Source organism: Bombyx mori, chromosome 23, assembly GCF_030269925.1.
Source record: "Bombyx mori chromosome 23, ASM3026992v2".
In the NCBI taxonomy this organism is placed as follows: domain Eukaryota; kingdom Metazoa; phylum Arthropoda; class Insecta; order Lepidoptera; family Bombycidae; genus Bombyx; species Bombyx mori.
The window spans coordinates 19427315-19444132 of record NC_085129.1 but is presented as its reverse complement, the minus strand read 5'-3'; the positions used below and the strand labels follow the sequence as shown (position 1 = coordinate 19444132).

Genomic DNA, 16818 nt, shown 5'->3' with positions numbered 1-16818 from the left:
TGGGAACAGCATAAGTGTAGTTTAATTACATCAACCAATAACACCAAAACTGTAGTTCAACTAAATGACTTACTTCAGTTTCTTAGAAATAGGGCGGATATTTTGGAAACACTTATAGTATCACACAGTAAAGCAGGCGTATATAGCGCGACAGACAATAATAAAAAGCAATTCAGTAACCAGTTAACATCTAAATTTCATTGCAATATAGTTTCAAATAAACCAAATAATAATAATAAATCACAAGGAAAGAATGCACGTAATTACAGACCCTGTATAATGTGTAATGATTTACATCCGCTATATTCATGTCAAAAGTTTTTGGACCTTAGTGTACAAAATAGATTAAAATTTATCCAAACTAAACAGTTGTGCCCTAATTGCATGCGTCCAGGACATACTGTTGACACCTGTGTGTTCGGGCCATGTCGAAAATGTGATCAAAAACATAATTCGTTAATTTGCGATGTAATTAAAAATTATGATCATAGTTTCCCTAAAGTTACGTTGCCATCTTGTGAACAATCAGTAGTCCCGTCTAATACGAAAGATAATTCGAACGCACACTCTTTTCAGGCGCAAACTACTGACACAATTGATAGCATGCATCCAGCGCAACCAGTTTTGCTGTCCACAGCTATTGTAGAAATACGTAGCCAGTCGGGTGTTTACCATCAAGCGCGCGCTCTACTCGATAGTGGCAGCGAACGTTCATTCATCACACAAACACTTTGTGACAAATTAAATCCACCTATATTACAGTCCACTCAAAAAATCCACGGCGTAGGGAATACAATAACACAGTGTTCGCAGTCCTGTGATATTGAGATCCAATCACGCACTGGTAGTTATACTGCACGCATTCAGTGTTTAATTCTACCACAAATAACATCAAACTTACCTATGAAGACATATAACGTTAATTTGTTTACCATACCGGATAACATTGTACTTGCAGATCCAACGTTTTATGATAGTCAGCCGATTGACTTATTAATAGGCGCGGATTTGTTTTGGGAATTAGTTAGAGAAGGTAAAATGCGACTTAAAAATGGCCCCTATCTACAAAATACGCATCTTGGTTGGATAATCTCGGGCTCATTTCAATCTATTACACGCAAACAAAGACATGTTAGCTGCAACTTTACGCAAACCGTTGACAGTGACACATGCTCATTAGATCAATTATATACGCAATTTTTGGGAAATCGAAGAATTACCAATTAATTTTCCTAAGTTAAGTAACGAGAAGCGCGCTTGTGAGGAGCACTTTATTAAAACAGCCTCATGGATGGCCGACGGGCGGCTTAAGGTTCGATTTCCGTTTAAGCACTCTCCGAAGTTGTGAAGGTGACACGCGCACACAAGCTGAACGTCGTTTTTATGCCTTAGAGAAAAGGCTGCAACGCAATCCTAGTTACAAACAAATGTAGATCAACTTTATACACAAATACATTAACTTAGGCCACATGAGTCTTGTACATAGTTATCAAACACCACATTATTTTTTACCTCATCACGGTGTGTTTAAAACATTTAGCGCAAGAGTGTGAGGTTCCGTACGTGAAAGAAACCTAATGATAATTTTTACGTGGACGACTTAATTTGTATTGAAAATAGTATTTCAAGATTAAATCAAATTTGCGAAGGCTTTAAAATCGGCTTATTTAATTTTACGTAAATGGATTTGTAACTTTGACTGCGCTACTAATGACGACGCGCAAAATGTTAAAAAAAAAACTCGGCCTAGCAGGAGATAACGTTCAAAGCAAAACTTTAGGTATTGGATGAATTAATGTTTTACACGCAAATTAAGTATGATGCCAACAACATCATTACGAAACGCATTATTTTATGGGCGCATCACAAATTTATGACCCCTTAGGTTTAATAATTAGTCCAGTTATTACTATCGCTAAGATATTATTACAAAAATGTTGGCTGTTGAAACTTAATTGGGATGAACCGGTTCCTTGTGACGTCGCGCAATCATGGGATCGGTTTGTTTCTTGCCTATCATTGTTAAATAACATACACATACCGCGCTATGCTATGTGTATTGAACCCATATGTATAGAACTACATATATTTACAGACGCTTCGCAAACAGCCTATGGTGCTTGCGCTTATATTCGTACTATTGATAAAGATTCAAGCGTTGTTACGCGTTTATTGTGTTCTAAAGGTAAAGTGGCTCCGCTTAAAGCTATAACTATACCTAGGTTGGAACTATGCGGCGCTGTTCTAGGTGCGAGACTATATAAAAAAATTAATGAATCTTTGCGTTCTAATTTCAATAAGGTTGTGTTCTGGACAGACTCAACTATTGTCCTGGGGTGGTTGGGTATGCCGACTAACTTACTGAAATCATATGTTCAAAATAGAACTGCAGAAATTCATTGCTTAACGAAAGATCATCCATGGCGCCATGTATCTGGAAAATAAAACCCAGCTGACCTGGTTTCGCGAGGTATAGGTCTAGATACGCTTAGTACATCATCATTATGGTGGGAAGGCCCTGAATTTTTGAAAGATTCCAATTTTGAGGTACCAAATGTAGTCAATAATAAATATCTAAATGAAGAAGATTTACCTGAACTAAGGTCAAATATTGCTTGTCAAGTAGCTAATTGTAATAATGATAATATTCTATATCCATTTTCTAGATACTCTCAGTTCATAAGAATGAAGCGTGCAGCAGCGTATGTATTGCGTTTTATAAACAATGCGCGTTACAAGAATAACAAACGGACTGGTTTATTAACATTAAATGAGCTTAATTGTGCTGAAATAATTTTAGTTAAATTTTGTCAACAAGAATCTTTCCCTGATATATACGGGTCTTTAGTAAAAAGAGAAAAAATAAAAGCTAGTGCTCAGTTATTAAAATTGAATTTATTTATTGATAATAATCTTTTAATACGCGTCGGTGGACGTATTCAGAATTCACTCGACTTTAGCTACGATAAACGTCATCCTATTTTGTTACATTCTAAACATAATTTTACAGTTTTATTGTTTAAATATGAACACACTCGAATGATGCATGCTGCGCCGCAACTTCTTTTGTATACGTTACGAGAGTCATGGTGGCCTATTGGAGGTCGTAATCTTGCCAAGAAGGTGGTACATAGTTGTATGAAGTGTGCTCGATTGCGCGCAGTAACTGTAAATCCCATAATGGGGAACCTGCCTCGAGAACGACTGCAGCCAGGTTTTCCCTTCTTACGCTGTGGAGTGGATTATGCAGGACCAGTGTTCATTTTAAATCGTAGGGGTAGGGGAGCAAGATTACAAAAATCGTATATATGTTTATTTGTATGTTTTGCTTCACGCGCCGTACATCTCGAGCTTGTGACCGACCTTTCATCAGATGCTTATTTGTTGGCACTGAAGAGGTTCATTTCACGTCGAGGAAAACCTATTGAAATATACTCCGATAACGGGCGCAACTTTGTAGGCGCAATGAATGAATTCGCAAAGTTTTTAAATTATTGTTCAGATGACATTAAGGCATACGCGATTTCTCAAAATATAAATTTTAGATTGATACCGTGTTATGCTAGTCATTTTGGGGGCTTGTGGGAGGCTGGTGTTAAAAGCTGTAAGTATCATTTGCGGCGTGTGGTTGGCAACGCACACCTTACATTTGAAGAAATGAGCACAGTACTATCGCAGGTTGAAGCTGTCCTCAACTCCCGACCCTTAAACCCTATGTCCTCAGATCCACAGGATTTTCTTCCACTTACCCCAGCTCATTTTTTGGTTGGCCGTCCGCTAACTGCACCTGTACCTGATGACCTTCACGATGTTCCGGCTAGTCGACTTACCAGATACCAGAGAGTTGAACAGATCCGCCAGCACTTCTGGAGCCGCTGGGCTAAAGAATACGTGTCAGAGATGCAAACCAGGAGCAAATGGTACCAACATAAGGGTGAGCTCAAGGAAAACATGTTGGTTCTTATAAAAGATGACAACTTACCGCCATTGAAATGGAGCTTGGGACGAATTATCAAAACATATCCAGGCAAAGACAGCTTGTCACGTGTGGCTGATATTCGCAAAGAGGATGGGATAGTGAGACGGGCATTCTCCAAAATCTGTCCGCTTCCCTTACATGAAGAATGATTACGCACGATAGCAGCTGCTGGGTTCCTGAATGATCATCGCCAATTGTTGGAACCTGGTGCTTCCAAGGCCGGGAGCATGTTAACGAATCAACGTCACGTGATACATTGATGGCTGTGATTGGCCAACGATGACGTCATATCGCACGAACCAATCACAAAACAGGAAACGCAACAGTGGCACCAATTGCCAAAATTTAAAATTAATATAACACGAAGAAAAAAGATGGACGCGCATTTCAATTTTGTATTTGTAAAATAATTAAAAACAATATAATGAGTATTTGAAGAAGTAAACGCATTTATTCATTTTCTTGGCCACCTCAAGATACATCTAAGAAATAGACGCAACACACGAAGTCAGTTAGTAATCGGATCTACTCGAAGCGAAACAGCGAACGGATCACCTGAAGCGAAGCGGAAGAAGTGAATTAAGAATTTTAAAGTGTTCTAAGCGTTAAACCAGCTGCAATTTGTACTTCGGTAGAATTTTTATTTATCCCGAACCCCAGCGCGTAAGATTATTATTAATTTAAGTTTTTTTATTTTATTAAATACATACTCGAAGAAAAATTCCCGAGTGACTTGGAGATGAAAGAATAGCATTGTGGAACAAAAATCAAACCCGCTCGTAAATAGCTCGGGGATCAATGATTTTTTTATTTTTTTTTTATTGCCTAGGTATGTGGACGAGCTCACAGCCCACCTGGTGTTAAGTGGTTACTGGAACCCATAGACATCTACAATGTAAATGCGCCACACACCTTGAAGAAGCATTGATAAGCGAATTTAAGGTTAAGACAGCCTCTGTACTTTAGCAATTGAGATATAAACCTCAACCTCATTAATCAAGAGTTCCAACGCTATGCAATTAAAAAAGACACAATTTTTTTTGTATTTTTTTTTAATTTATTTATGCACAAAACCAATTCCAATCATTACAGTACATATTAGCTAAATCGTACAAGTAGTGCCTAGATCTAATCTCAATCAAAATGATTTGTGCACTCAGCAAACCCCTATTAATGTACATAGCTTTGGCTATTGAAAACAAAATTACAAATTACAAATAAGAATTTTTGATCGTGTTCCATTAGCTTCATTTACAGATTGAACTGACGATACGAAGAAAGTAAACAAGTGATTATTACAAGTTACAATGGAACTTTTACAAAGCGTTTCGATTACAGGGTTCACGGGTTCATGTAGTTTTTTTCCGTGTATGCTCATTTGTGTGTGTTTGTGTATGTGTGTGTGTATGTGTGTGTGTTTTATGTTCTCCGTTTACTAATTAGATTATATTATTAATGATTTAAATTAAATTATATTTAAATTAGCTTTTGCCCGCGACTCCGTCCGCATGGAATAATTACTTTGGCATAACGCTAAATTTTACCGCCCACTTTATTTACGTAGAAAGTGAAAATATTTTTGAATTATAGAATGTTAGGGAGCTATTTAAACCCCTATTTTGAAACATTCTTTATTGGTGCTCCACTTGTATTGGTCTTACCGTTGTGTTATATAGCCTATAGCCTTCCTCAATAAATGGGCTATTTAACGCTGAAAGAACTTTTCAAATCGGACCAGTAGTTCCTGAGATTAGCGCGTTCAAACAAACAAACTCTTCAGCTTTAAAACATTATTAGTATAGATTAATTAATGGTTAGAACCAGCTTTTACGGTTTGATCTAGTTCTTTCTCTTTCCTACCAAAGCTGGTAGCCTTGAGAGGCTATGCTAGCGTAAGCGAGCAAGTAGGTAAGCTTACGGGGCTCAAACCTGACGTTGTTGCTAACGCGAACCCTAGCAAGAGCAGCGCTTCGCAGAATCTACCACCGGATCGGAAACGCGACCCACTGAGAAAATCCAGCGAGAAACTCAGCGGGGTGTGTCTGTGGGTTAGTTGTTTGGTAAAAAGTGGGGATTCGACCAGAACGATGACCGGTGCTTGAGGTAACTAAAAGCACCGTCAGTGGATCGGGAGGATCCGTAATGACGTGTTTAGGGCGACGTCGACTGTTTACCGTGTTTTGTTACTGTCGCCATTATATCGAGGGGAGAAAGGCGATTTATTATTAGATTAAAGTGATATTTCGCTTAACACGCTACATTTATTTTTGTAATTAAAGGTGCGTTTTGTTTGGCATTAGCATCAACGGTTCGATGTTTTTAATTGAACTTCAATTAGGCTTACTCCATTCGAATAGCTAAAGAAGTATTTTTCTTATGATATTTTTTCCAAACCTTAAATGGCTCTCGTGTGAGTTGCAAAAATGTCCCTTAAACCAAATAGCTAGCCTTTGACCACTGGTGGTAGGACCTCTTGTGAGTCCGCACGGGTAGGTACCACCACCCCGCCTATTTCTGCCGTGAAGTAGTAATGCTTTTCGGTTTGAAGGGTGGGGCAGCCGTTGTGACTATTCTGAGTGAGACCTTAGAACTTAAATCTCAAGGTGTGTTGCGCATTTACATTGTAGATGTCTATGGGCTCCAGTAACCACTTAACATCAGGTGGGCTGTGAGCTCGTTCACACACATAAGCAATAAATAAAATAAAATAAAACTCGATATTGTTTCCGAAATTTCGAACGCCAGTCTTCATGGTCACGGATGACCGTAGTAATTTATTAATAATGTAACCTTTAACAACTAGCTTCAATCGAAAATAAAATTTTATAATATAGAACAGTATAACAGACAAACACGTCGTGGCCTAAAGGATAAGACGTCCGGTGCATTCGTATGTAGCGATGCAACGGTGTTCGAATCCCGCAAGCGGGTGTCAATTTTTCTAATGAAATACGTACTTAACAAATGTTCACGATTGACTCCCAAGGTGAAGGAATAACATCGTGTAATAAAAATGAAACCCGCAAAATTATAATTTGCATAATTACTGGTGGTAGGACCTCTTGTGAGTCCGCACGGGTAGGTACCACCACCCTGCATATTTCTGCCGTGAAGCAGTAATGCGTTTCGGTTTGAAGGGCGGGGCAGCCGTTGTAACTATACTTGAGACCTTAGAACTTACATCTTAAGGTGGATGGCGGCATTCATGTTCTAGATGTCTATGGGCTCCAGTGACTAGGTGGGCTGTGAGCTCGTCCACCCATCTACGTAATAAATAAATAAAACACATACAAAAATGGCTACTACAATCCAAGGACTGTTAAATGATAAATAACTCTCAATAAATAAGTTACTTATTCGGGTTACGATTTTTTTTTATTGATTTATAAATATAAGAGACGGTTCATGGTCATAACTGCACTACAAATTGCGCAGTCGAAGATATTTAGTTCTAAAACATTACTCATAATATAGTGGTTTTTTTAGTGCTTTTAAAATCAGAAACATTAATCTATACTTAGTCTGGCCATAAATACTGTTACAATTAAAAATAAACAAAATATTACATTTGAATTTGGAATTTGTCATTTTTATATGATTGCTCATTGAGTTTTCTCATTTTGGCGCCAATACATTGTACAATATTTTGCGATATTAAAATGGAGTGGAGTGATAAAGAGAACCGAATCGCTGTGATTGCATTACACAAAGTAGGTATGGAGCCAAATGCAATTCTTAAAACTCTCCATACGCTTGGTATTAGTAAAATGTTTTAGAGAGTACGGCTTGCTCTAAACGCCATGAAAATTTGGAGTCGCTAAAACAATCCGGACGATTGGCAGTGAAAAATTTTCCCATGGAAAGAGTGCGTGCTTCTATTGATAACTGGCCTCAACGTTTAAAGGACTGTATTGCAGCTAATGGAGACCACTTCGAATAAGCTTTTTATACTTTAAATTGTTTTATATTTATGTATTAAACTAACACACTGTAAAAGTAATAAATGTTATTTGCAATAGATTTTTTATTATTTTTTATTGTAACAGTATTTATGGCCAGACTAAGTATATATTTCTTCTGTGCGTGTGTTTGTGACTGAATTCCTCATAAACGGCTGGACCGATTTTAAGGAAATTTTCTGTGTACCTTCAGGTGGATTCGAGAATGGTTTAGATTTACAAATCAGCCCGACAGATGGCGCTGCAGTCGGTATCTAGGTTATTTATCTTTCCTAGAAATTATTTATATGACAAAACAACGTTTGCCGGGCCAGCTAGTAACTACATGTAATTGATAACTGGAAACCAATTACCTACATATAATTGATAACTTGAAATATTCATTTTGTGGTTTTGATAAAAAATAAATAAATAAAGAAACATTAATAAATACATATACCTAATTAACTGGGAACAAATCACGCAAGGTCATACCTATTTATAATAACCCTATATTATTGGTACGGGAGACCGATAAACATATATTTTTTTTATTTTTTTATCGCTTCGATGGGTGAACGAGCTCACAGCCCACCCGGTGTTAAGTGGTTACTGGAGACCATATACATCTACAACGTAATTGCGCCAACCACCTTGAGATATTATATGTTCTAAGGTCTCAGTATAGTTACAACGGCTGCCCCACCCTTCAAACCGAAACGCATTACTGCTTCACGGCAGAAATAGGCAGGGGGTAGTACCTACCTGTGCGGACTTACAAGAGTTCTTACCACCAGTACATACATATACATAAAATTACGTAATATTGTTTAAATATATACATAGATAAATAGAAATAGATAAATATATTTGTTTCGTAATGGTAATTGAGCGTGACTTGTATTTATTGTTTTGAGATATTTAAGTAGTTGTCCTTTTAAGACATATTTAAAGATTAAATATAAGAGAAATTTATAATTGATGCGTTGCTCTTGGCGGCTGAATTTGAAAGAGAGTTGGTGTCATGGCGGACTTCGCTCATTGACACTTTCACGTTCAGAAATTGAACATTATTTGTTACACCCAGACGAAGAACAAACAAATCTGTTCATCAGACAATGTTTAGCCGATGTGGGAACCGAACCCACGACCCCCGGCGCAACAGTCAGAGCCGCTAACTACTGCACCACGGAGTCAGTTAAAGTTAATAAAGATGTTAATAACATTGCTATCAATTCTGAATTGATTTTAAAATTAGTTTAAAACTTAAAGATGGCAAATGGCAATGGCATTTGAGTTCTAAAATTTATATATATTTTTTTTATTTAAAAAATTTCATTAAATTATAAATTAGTAATGTAATATCAAACTTCAAATAAAAGTATTTATGTTAAGATATATTTTACCAATTTATAGGCAAAGGTGTTTATATCGATACATCAATGAAATTAATATACATTTTAATAGTAAACTTAAAAGGGTTCATAAATATAGGTTATAGAAAGAAAAGAAAAAAATACAAACCACGGAATCCAAAAATAGAGCGCACAATTTTTTCGTGCACAGCAAATCCTCAAAACAAATTTTATTTTCACTAAAAACTTTTTTTAAATATTCGAAATAAGCGCGCGCGCATTCTCGTACGTCGTACGGGTAAGGCTCGAGTCGTACTATTGCGAAACTTTTAACCTTAGCGCGCTACCATTCATCTGTCATCTATGGCCTCTCCTTCATATAATTATAATCCACGAATAAGTGTTTTAGAAGCCTTTGCCTTGAAGATCCGAAGTATTAGGTGCTGACCGGAACTTTGACTCGTAGATATTGGCGGTAAAACTACATATTTTTTAAAAATTCTTCTAGCAGTTGTTTTTTTTTAAAGGTTTTTGATATTGGAATAATAAAACATAGATCTTTAATATTAGAAAAGGAGAAACGCTAGTTGCCTTCAGTCAATTTAAAAATATTATAAAACAACAGTGAATTTTATTGTAAACAAATTGGTAAATTTCTGCCCCTAGTATTTGTAAATGTCGCGTAATGAATTAGGTACCAATCTTTATTTCCTTTTTTCTCAAACACAGCGAGCTAAATATATTTTTGGAGTAACAAAAAAAAAAAGAGTGCAAAACGTGCAGGCAGCTTAAAATGACATACGAAAAAAAATTTGGAAAAAAAAAAAAAATAGATTTTGACATTTGTATCTAGCTTTTAATTAGTTCGTACGTCGTCGGAATGTCATTTTAATCGACTTTCATGACGTTGGTTCGTTAAACTTAAGAATTTGCACGCGCATCGCGGACCGATGGCAGTAGGTACATTAAATTCGACAGATGCAAGGAATAACGTTGTAACATTGTAATAACATTTCACTGGTGGTAGGACCTCTTGTGAGTCCGCGCGGGTAGGTACCACCGCCTTGCCTATTTCTGCCGTGAAGCAGTAATGCGTTTCGGTTTGAAGGGTGGGGCAGCCGTTGTAACTATACTGAGACCTTAGAACTTATATCTCAAGGTGGGTGGCGCATTTACGTTGTAGATGTCCATGGGCTCCAGTAACCACTTAACACCAGGTGGGCTGTGAGCTCGTCCATCCATCTAAGCAATAAAAAAAAATAAAAAAAATAACTCAGTTTTAACTAAATATTAATTATTATTTTTCTAATGAAATACGTACCTACTCAACAAATGTTCACGATTGACTTCCACGGTGTAGGAATAACAACGAGTAATATAAACCAAACGCAATGTTATCGCATTATTGAGTATTTGATAAATCGGACAAATGTTATTTAATATGGCGATAATAAAAAAAGTTGCTCCTTTTTTTAATTGCTTATATGGGTGGACCAGCTCACAGCCCACATGGTGTTAAGTGGTTACCGGAGCCCATAGGCATCTACGACGTAAATGCCGCCACCCACCTTGAGATATGAGCTCTCAGTATAATTAAAACGGCTGCCCCACCCTTCAAACGGAAACGCATTACTGCTTCACGGCAGAAATAGATAGGGCGATCATACCTACCCGTGCGAACTCACAAGACGTCCTACTACCAGTAATTACACAAATTATAATTTTGTGAGTTTGATTTTTATTACACGATGTTATTCCTTCACCGTGGAAGTCAACTGTGAACGTTTGTTAAGTACGTATTTCATTAGAAAAATTGGTATCCGTCAGCGGGATTCGAACACCGTTGCATCGCTTCAACACGAATGCACCGGACGTCTTATCCTTCAGACAAATATATTGAACAGTTAAAATAGTGTTAACTATGTCTAAGATTGGCGAAACCCAAACAAAATATTATTATATAGATAAAGAGAGAGATAACAGATGTTCCAGAAACAAACAAAAAAAAAAAAAAAATTTTTATACATAAATATAAATTAAAGTCTTGATGTATCAGCGAAGATGTTTATGAAAATATTTATGTAAAAAAAAAAACTATTTCAGTGATAAATCGGCTATTCGAGCTTCTGGTAAATTCGATAACGGGTGTTTATAACGATAACGTTGTAGACCGCGGAGTTTCTCGCCGGATCTTCTCGGTGGGTCGCTTTTCCGATCCGGCGGTAGATTCTGCGAAGTACTGTGCGAGCTTTTTAATGTTCTCTAAAGCGTAAAAGTTGAAAAAAGAATGAAAAAGAATGAAAAGAAAAGAAAAGAAAAAGAAAAGAAAAGAAAAGAAAAAGAAAAAGAAAAAGAAAAAGAAAAAGAAAAAGAAAAAGAAAAAGAAAAAGAAAAAGAAAAGAAAAAAAAAAGAAAAAGAAAAAGAAAATGAAAATGAAAAGAAAAAGAATGCATTACCCTGTGCTTCTGAGGTGGTTACGTTAAAAAATTGAATTCAAGCAATAATAACAATAGTGTTGATGTTTAATTTATGTAGTTAGCTAGTTAGTTTAATTTATTAGGAATATTGTGTTCTTTTTTTTATAATTATAATTGTTAAATCAGGTAGTTCCTAAGTATATCTGTATAGTAAGTTTAGTATCTGTAAGAACTTTTAATTTATTTATATGTTTTTATGAACTGTTTTTTTTTGCTTAGATGGGCGGACAATATTAAGTGGTTGTCGAAGCCCATAGACATCTACAACGAAATGCCACTACCCACCTTGAGAGAAGAGTTCTAAGATCTCAGTTTTTACAAGACAACGGCTACCCCCCCCCATTCAAACCGAAACATCTGCCCGCTGAGTTTCTCGCAGGATCTTCTCAGCGGGTCGCGATCCTGATCCGTAAGTAGACGCATTCGCAAGGCAGCTGCCTTCGAGGTCTTGTTCAGGGCCACTCGGGCGAATGTTAGCAAATCCTACTGGCTAACCGCGCGCTCACCCACGTGGCCTGGTAGAGCTGTAAAAGCTTTCAGGCCACTCCATACAAATTTTAGTTAACTTTTACGCTATCGAGAATGTTCAAAAACTCGTACTAAGTAAGCACACTGCTCTTGCTAGGGCTAGCGTTAGCAACGCCTCCTGGTTTGAGTCCCGAGAGCTCACTTCAAAAAAAGAAAAGATGCACGTACACGACGCAATAAAATACGATTTTGAAAGTCATTACATAAATTGGTTTTTTTTTTCGACCACAGATAAAAAAGGTTACTAACTCAAATGATAAGAAACCATCTAAGACGTTTTCCGTGGATGATTGTCAAAGGGTCACCGACCTTTTTATCTATCGAGAAAAATAGTTTTAATTGCTTCCTAAAACGGAATTGCCTAATGTTTTTTTTTTTTAAGTAAGCAATTTGTTTTTAGAGCGATATACTAGGGCAGTGGTCAGCAAACTCGTCAACCAAAGAGCTAAATATAGCTAACACACAATTGAACATTTATTTAAAGAGCCACTTTTTTTAAATATACTATCGACTACTTGATTCAAGTGAAATTTTTGCAACTTTACAGGGGATACGTTTAAAATTTGTAAAAAAATACCACTAAAAACAATTCCTCAGCTATTTGAATGGAGTAAGCTTATTTGAAGTTCAATTAAAAACCTCGTCGCGTGTTCAGCGAAATCTCGCTTAAACCACCCCTCGATATATTTCTATATGTTCACTCGTCTCTAACAAGGCCAGACAATAAGTGTTATTCGTTGCTTGAACTAAGCATTTCGCGGAAGAGACATAGTCCAGGACTCAAAGAGACGCATGTTGCCGACCGCTAAACTAGGGTATACCATATTAAACATATAATAGTCATGTGTAAAATATTGCAACCCTTAATATAGTGAATGAACTAGTTCTTTTAAAACCTGTAATGTTGCCATCATATTTATGCAAAATAGCAAAATTTTAAGCCTCAAAATTGCCTTTTTTTATTTATTTTTTTCAAGCGGAGTCAAAATTGGGTGCGTTTTATTATGGTTTAAACGAATCTGCTAACTTTTTGGATTGGTAAACTAAATCACGGTTCAACCGTTATTCAGTTAGAACCCACAGATAATACAAAATGTTTGCCGCAAATTCGAGATACTAGATTGAAACCTCAATTGTATAATTAGATATTCAATTATTCACACCAGACTGTGATTACTTCACATCAGAGTTTGGCAGGTCGATGTTGCACCATTAGGTGGTGCAATATGTCCAGCCGCCAGTATATTGATGATCGTAGTAATCTGTTAAATTATGAAGGGTAGAGTTGGAGATAAGTGTGCAGTTGTAAACAGCAACTTACAAAACATTCGTAACATTAAGTTCCGCCCTTCGTCGGTCTACAGAACAGACACCCGCTCGGTGGAAGATCCCTCCTCTTTATCGTCCTCGTAAAGTCAATTGAGACTCTCGTTTTAATTCGGGTATCGGTATTCAAACGGCCGTTTGGTGTAGTGGTAAGTGACATGGTCACTACATACGGGGGTCGCGGGTTCGAATCCCGCTAAGGGAAAGATATTTGTATGATAAATATAAATGTCTTTTCCAGGGTTATGGATGTATATTAAAAAAATATATGTATGTGTATAATAAAAATCTTATATTTATTTCCGTTATCTGGTACTTGTAACACAAGTTCTTTACGAACTTATCAAGGGACAAGTTAACATGGCGTGTAAAAAAAAAAATTAAAAAAAAAAACAAAAAAACAGTAAGGAATCCTGTGCTAGTATTTCCATATACCTAAAAAAAAGTTGCCTACAGTATTCTGTGCGATTCTGTAAAAGTTGTGTCTATTGTCCAGACTTAATGGCAACATTTATCTATGACCAAGGGCTAACGAACCGGTATTTGCCAATATAAAACACTTGACCCCGACTTGAAACTTGACACAAAATGATACATTCACTACGTTAATGCTTCATACATAAATTACATAGGTATGCACTTTGTAATAAAATATATCATCAACCATAGAAAAATAATAAGTAAACATACTTACTGATGGACTCTAAGTCCAGGTCATCATGGAGATGGGCCACGGTGGAACGTCGGGTAATGAAATCAGAACAAAATTATCGGAGGCTTAAATAAAATTGCGAGCTATGACAAGTAGAATTGAATTAATTAAATCCAGAGGTATATACTGACATAAACTGCTGATAGGACTTCTTGTGAGTCCGCACGGGTAGGTATCACCACCCCGTCTATTTCTGCCGTGAAGCAGTAATGCGTTTCGGTTTGAAGGGTGCGGCAGCCGTTGTAACTATGCTGGGACCTTAGAACTCTTATCTCAAGGTGGGTGACGGCATTTACGTTGTAGATGTCTATGGGCTCCAGTAACCACTTAACACCAGGTGGGCTGTGAGCTCGTCCACACATACAAGAAAAAAAAAAAAAAAGAAAGAAAAAAAAAAAGTCCTGTAATGGATTTAGACTTGATGGCGCCTTAGACCCTGTTTATTGCGCCGTCCTTAACACATTGATTGCCATGTAGGTCACCGGTGCCCTACGCGGCGCGCTAAAGTATTTGTTGTATTCTGTTACTAAGGCGCCTGAGTTGCCTAACTTTGCCTTCTTTTGTTTGTTAATGTTTGTCTGTCTTTTAGGTCTCTTAGAAACATATTCCTTTTCCAGTATCTTCGGTGTCTACTAGATATTCCGGCGCCTTAGTACCAAAAATCGACATAATTACTTCAGTGCGTCACGTAGGGTACCGGTGACCTACATATCAGTTAAAAGGTTAATAATAGAATAAATATTATTAATTTTAGTCGACTATTTGTATATTAAAATAACTTTCTGAACTCATTTTGAAAGGAGACTACTGTCTTTACTTTTTTTCGTCTCTGATATTTTGGCATTTCAAACATTTTACCGCCCCTCAAACCTTGTCGCCCTGGGCGCAGACCTCACAGGCTGGGGATGGAGGGCGGGGAAAGTCGGAGTCGAACCGACTAAAACCTCCTGTCACTCAACAACCAACGCCCAAGACTCGCATCAGACAGAACTCATTAAAAGGCAAAGGGGGGAAAGTGAAGCGCTTAGTGCGGAGCACATCTCTCCCATCACCCTCCCCCTCGGGACGCCGGAACGGCGGTCGTCGGCGCCACGGCCACCAGCCCTCTCGGTCGGCAGGCTATCCGAAGCCCGCCTTGATAGCGCCGGTTAGAGTGAGTACCTTACAGGCCTATTTTTTAATTTTTATTATTGCTTAGATGGGTAGACGAGCTCAAAGCCCACCTGGTGTTAAGTGGTTACTGGAGCCCGTAGACATCTACAACGTAAATGCGCCACCCACCTTGAGATATAAGTTCTAAGGTCTCAGTATAGTTACAACGGCTGCCCTACTCTTCCAACCGAAACGCATTACTGCTTCACGACAGAAATAGGCAAGGTGGTGGTACCTACCCGTGCGGACTCACAAGAGGTCCTACCACCAGTAAAATAGCCTAGGCGTAAATCCGTCACTGCCTATGTCCACCGCTATGCTTTAAGCGGCTCGTGTCTATTATTATTCACTAAATACGATTAACGTGACGAAAACCACATGAAAATTAAACGTAAATCACAACAAGGATGACATTTCAGTATTTACTTCACGGATTGATTTGTGTTAACGCGACACGAATTCTGATTGGATAGATAAATCAGTGCGTCGGTTTTAACAATATTTACTAATCAATGATTGAAATACATTAAACATTGTTTGATTGTTGAACGCTTACGATGTAAATAATCGGGCTGGGTTGGACGATTTTTGCTCAGTGATACAAATTATCCAGCTTTGTGTCGGCTAGAGGTAAATTTGTAAGATAATTCCGTTCTTGACTTTGAACTTGAGACAAATAAATTTCAGGTGGATGGTTCAGCTAAAAGTGTTTTCAAAATTAATTTATGACATTTTTTTGCAATTTTCTAAGGTCATTCGGAGCATCGGTCTACCGAAAAAAAACAGCAGTTGAGTGGAAGATCTTTCATTTGCCATTAACGTCAAAAACACCTCCAAAACTAAAGGTGCATTTGCGAAAGTGTTCTATTTAAATACTACCTTAAAATGTGATTGCGGGAACTCCTTAAAATGATACATAAAATCAGCACCTAGGCAGAAATATACAGGTTCGTATGTATGTTAGTGTAGAACTGACTTTTTTCCCCTAATTAATCGTTAGAGACTTTTTGGCGGGAACGCGAGGATTGAAGTTGTGTGATTTGTTTTATTTTGTCTATTTAGTGTTTCTTCAGGTTTAAATGCGTAATAACGGTGGTTTATTAACTGTTTAGTATAACTGTGTAAGGTCACAAATGGAGGAAAATAAAACAAAGCTGCTGGACATAACTTTTAAACGGTAGGCAGCGGCTTGGCTCTGCCCCTGGCATTGCTGACGTCCATGAGCGACGGTAACCACTCACCATCAGGTGGGCCGTATGCTCGTCTGCCTATACGGCAATAAAAAAGAAAAAAAACTTTTCGGGATCCTTCAAAAAGGCCACTGAAAAAGTCTTAGCCAATGACCACCCT

The 16818-nt window shown here is 37.5% G+C and overlaps 1 protein-coding gene and 1 long non-coding RNA gene across 2 annotated transcripts in view; one reads left to right on the top strand and one right to left on the bottom strand.

Annotated features, from left to right (window-relative positions):
• The window catches only part of LOC101743088 (scavenger receptor class B member 1), a 45472-nt gene extending 35883 nt beyond the window's left edge, over positions 1–9589 (bottom strand). The window contains exon 1 of the mRNA XM_004930730.5: positions 9442–9589. The gene's annotated coding sequence lies outside the window, so the exon portion shown is untranslated. The remainder of the gene's footprint in view (positions 1–9441) is intronic.
• LOC134201146 (uncharacterized) overlaps positions 1–16818 on the top strand; it is a 28717-nt gene extending 11899 nt beyond the window's left edge. Inside the window, exons 3-5 of the long non-coding RNA XR_009976352.1 lie at positions 14934–15038; positions 15206–15469; positions 16220–16818. This is a non-coding gene — a long non-coding RNA (uncharacterized LOC134201146). The remainder of the gene's footprint in view (positions 1–14933; positions 15039–15205; positions 15470–16219) is intronic.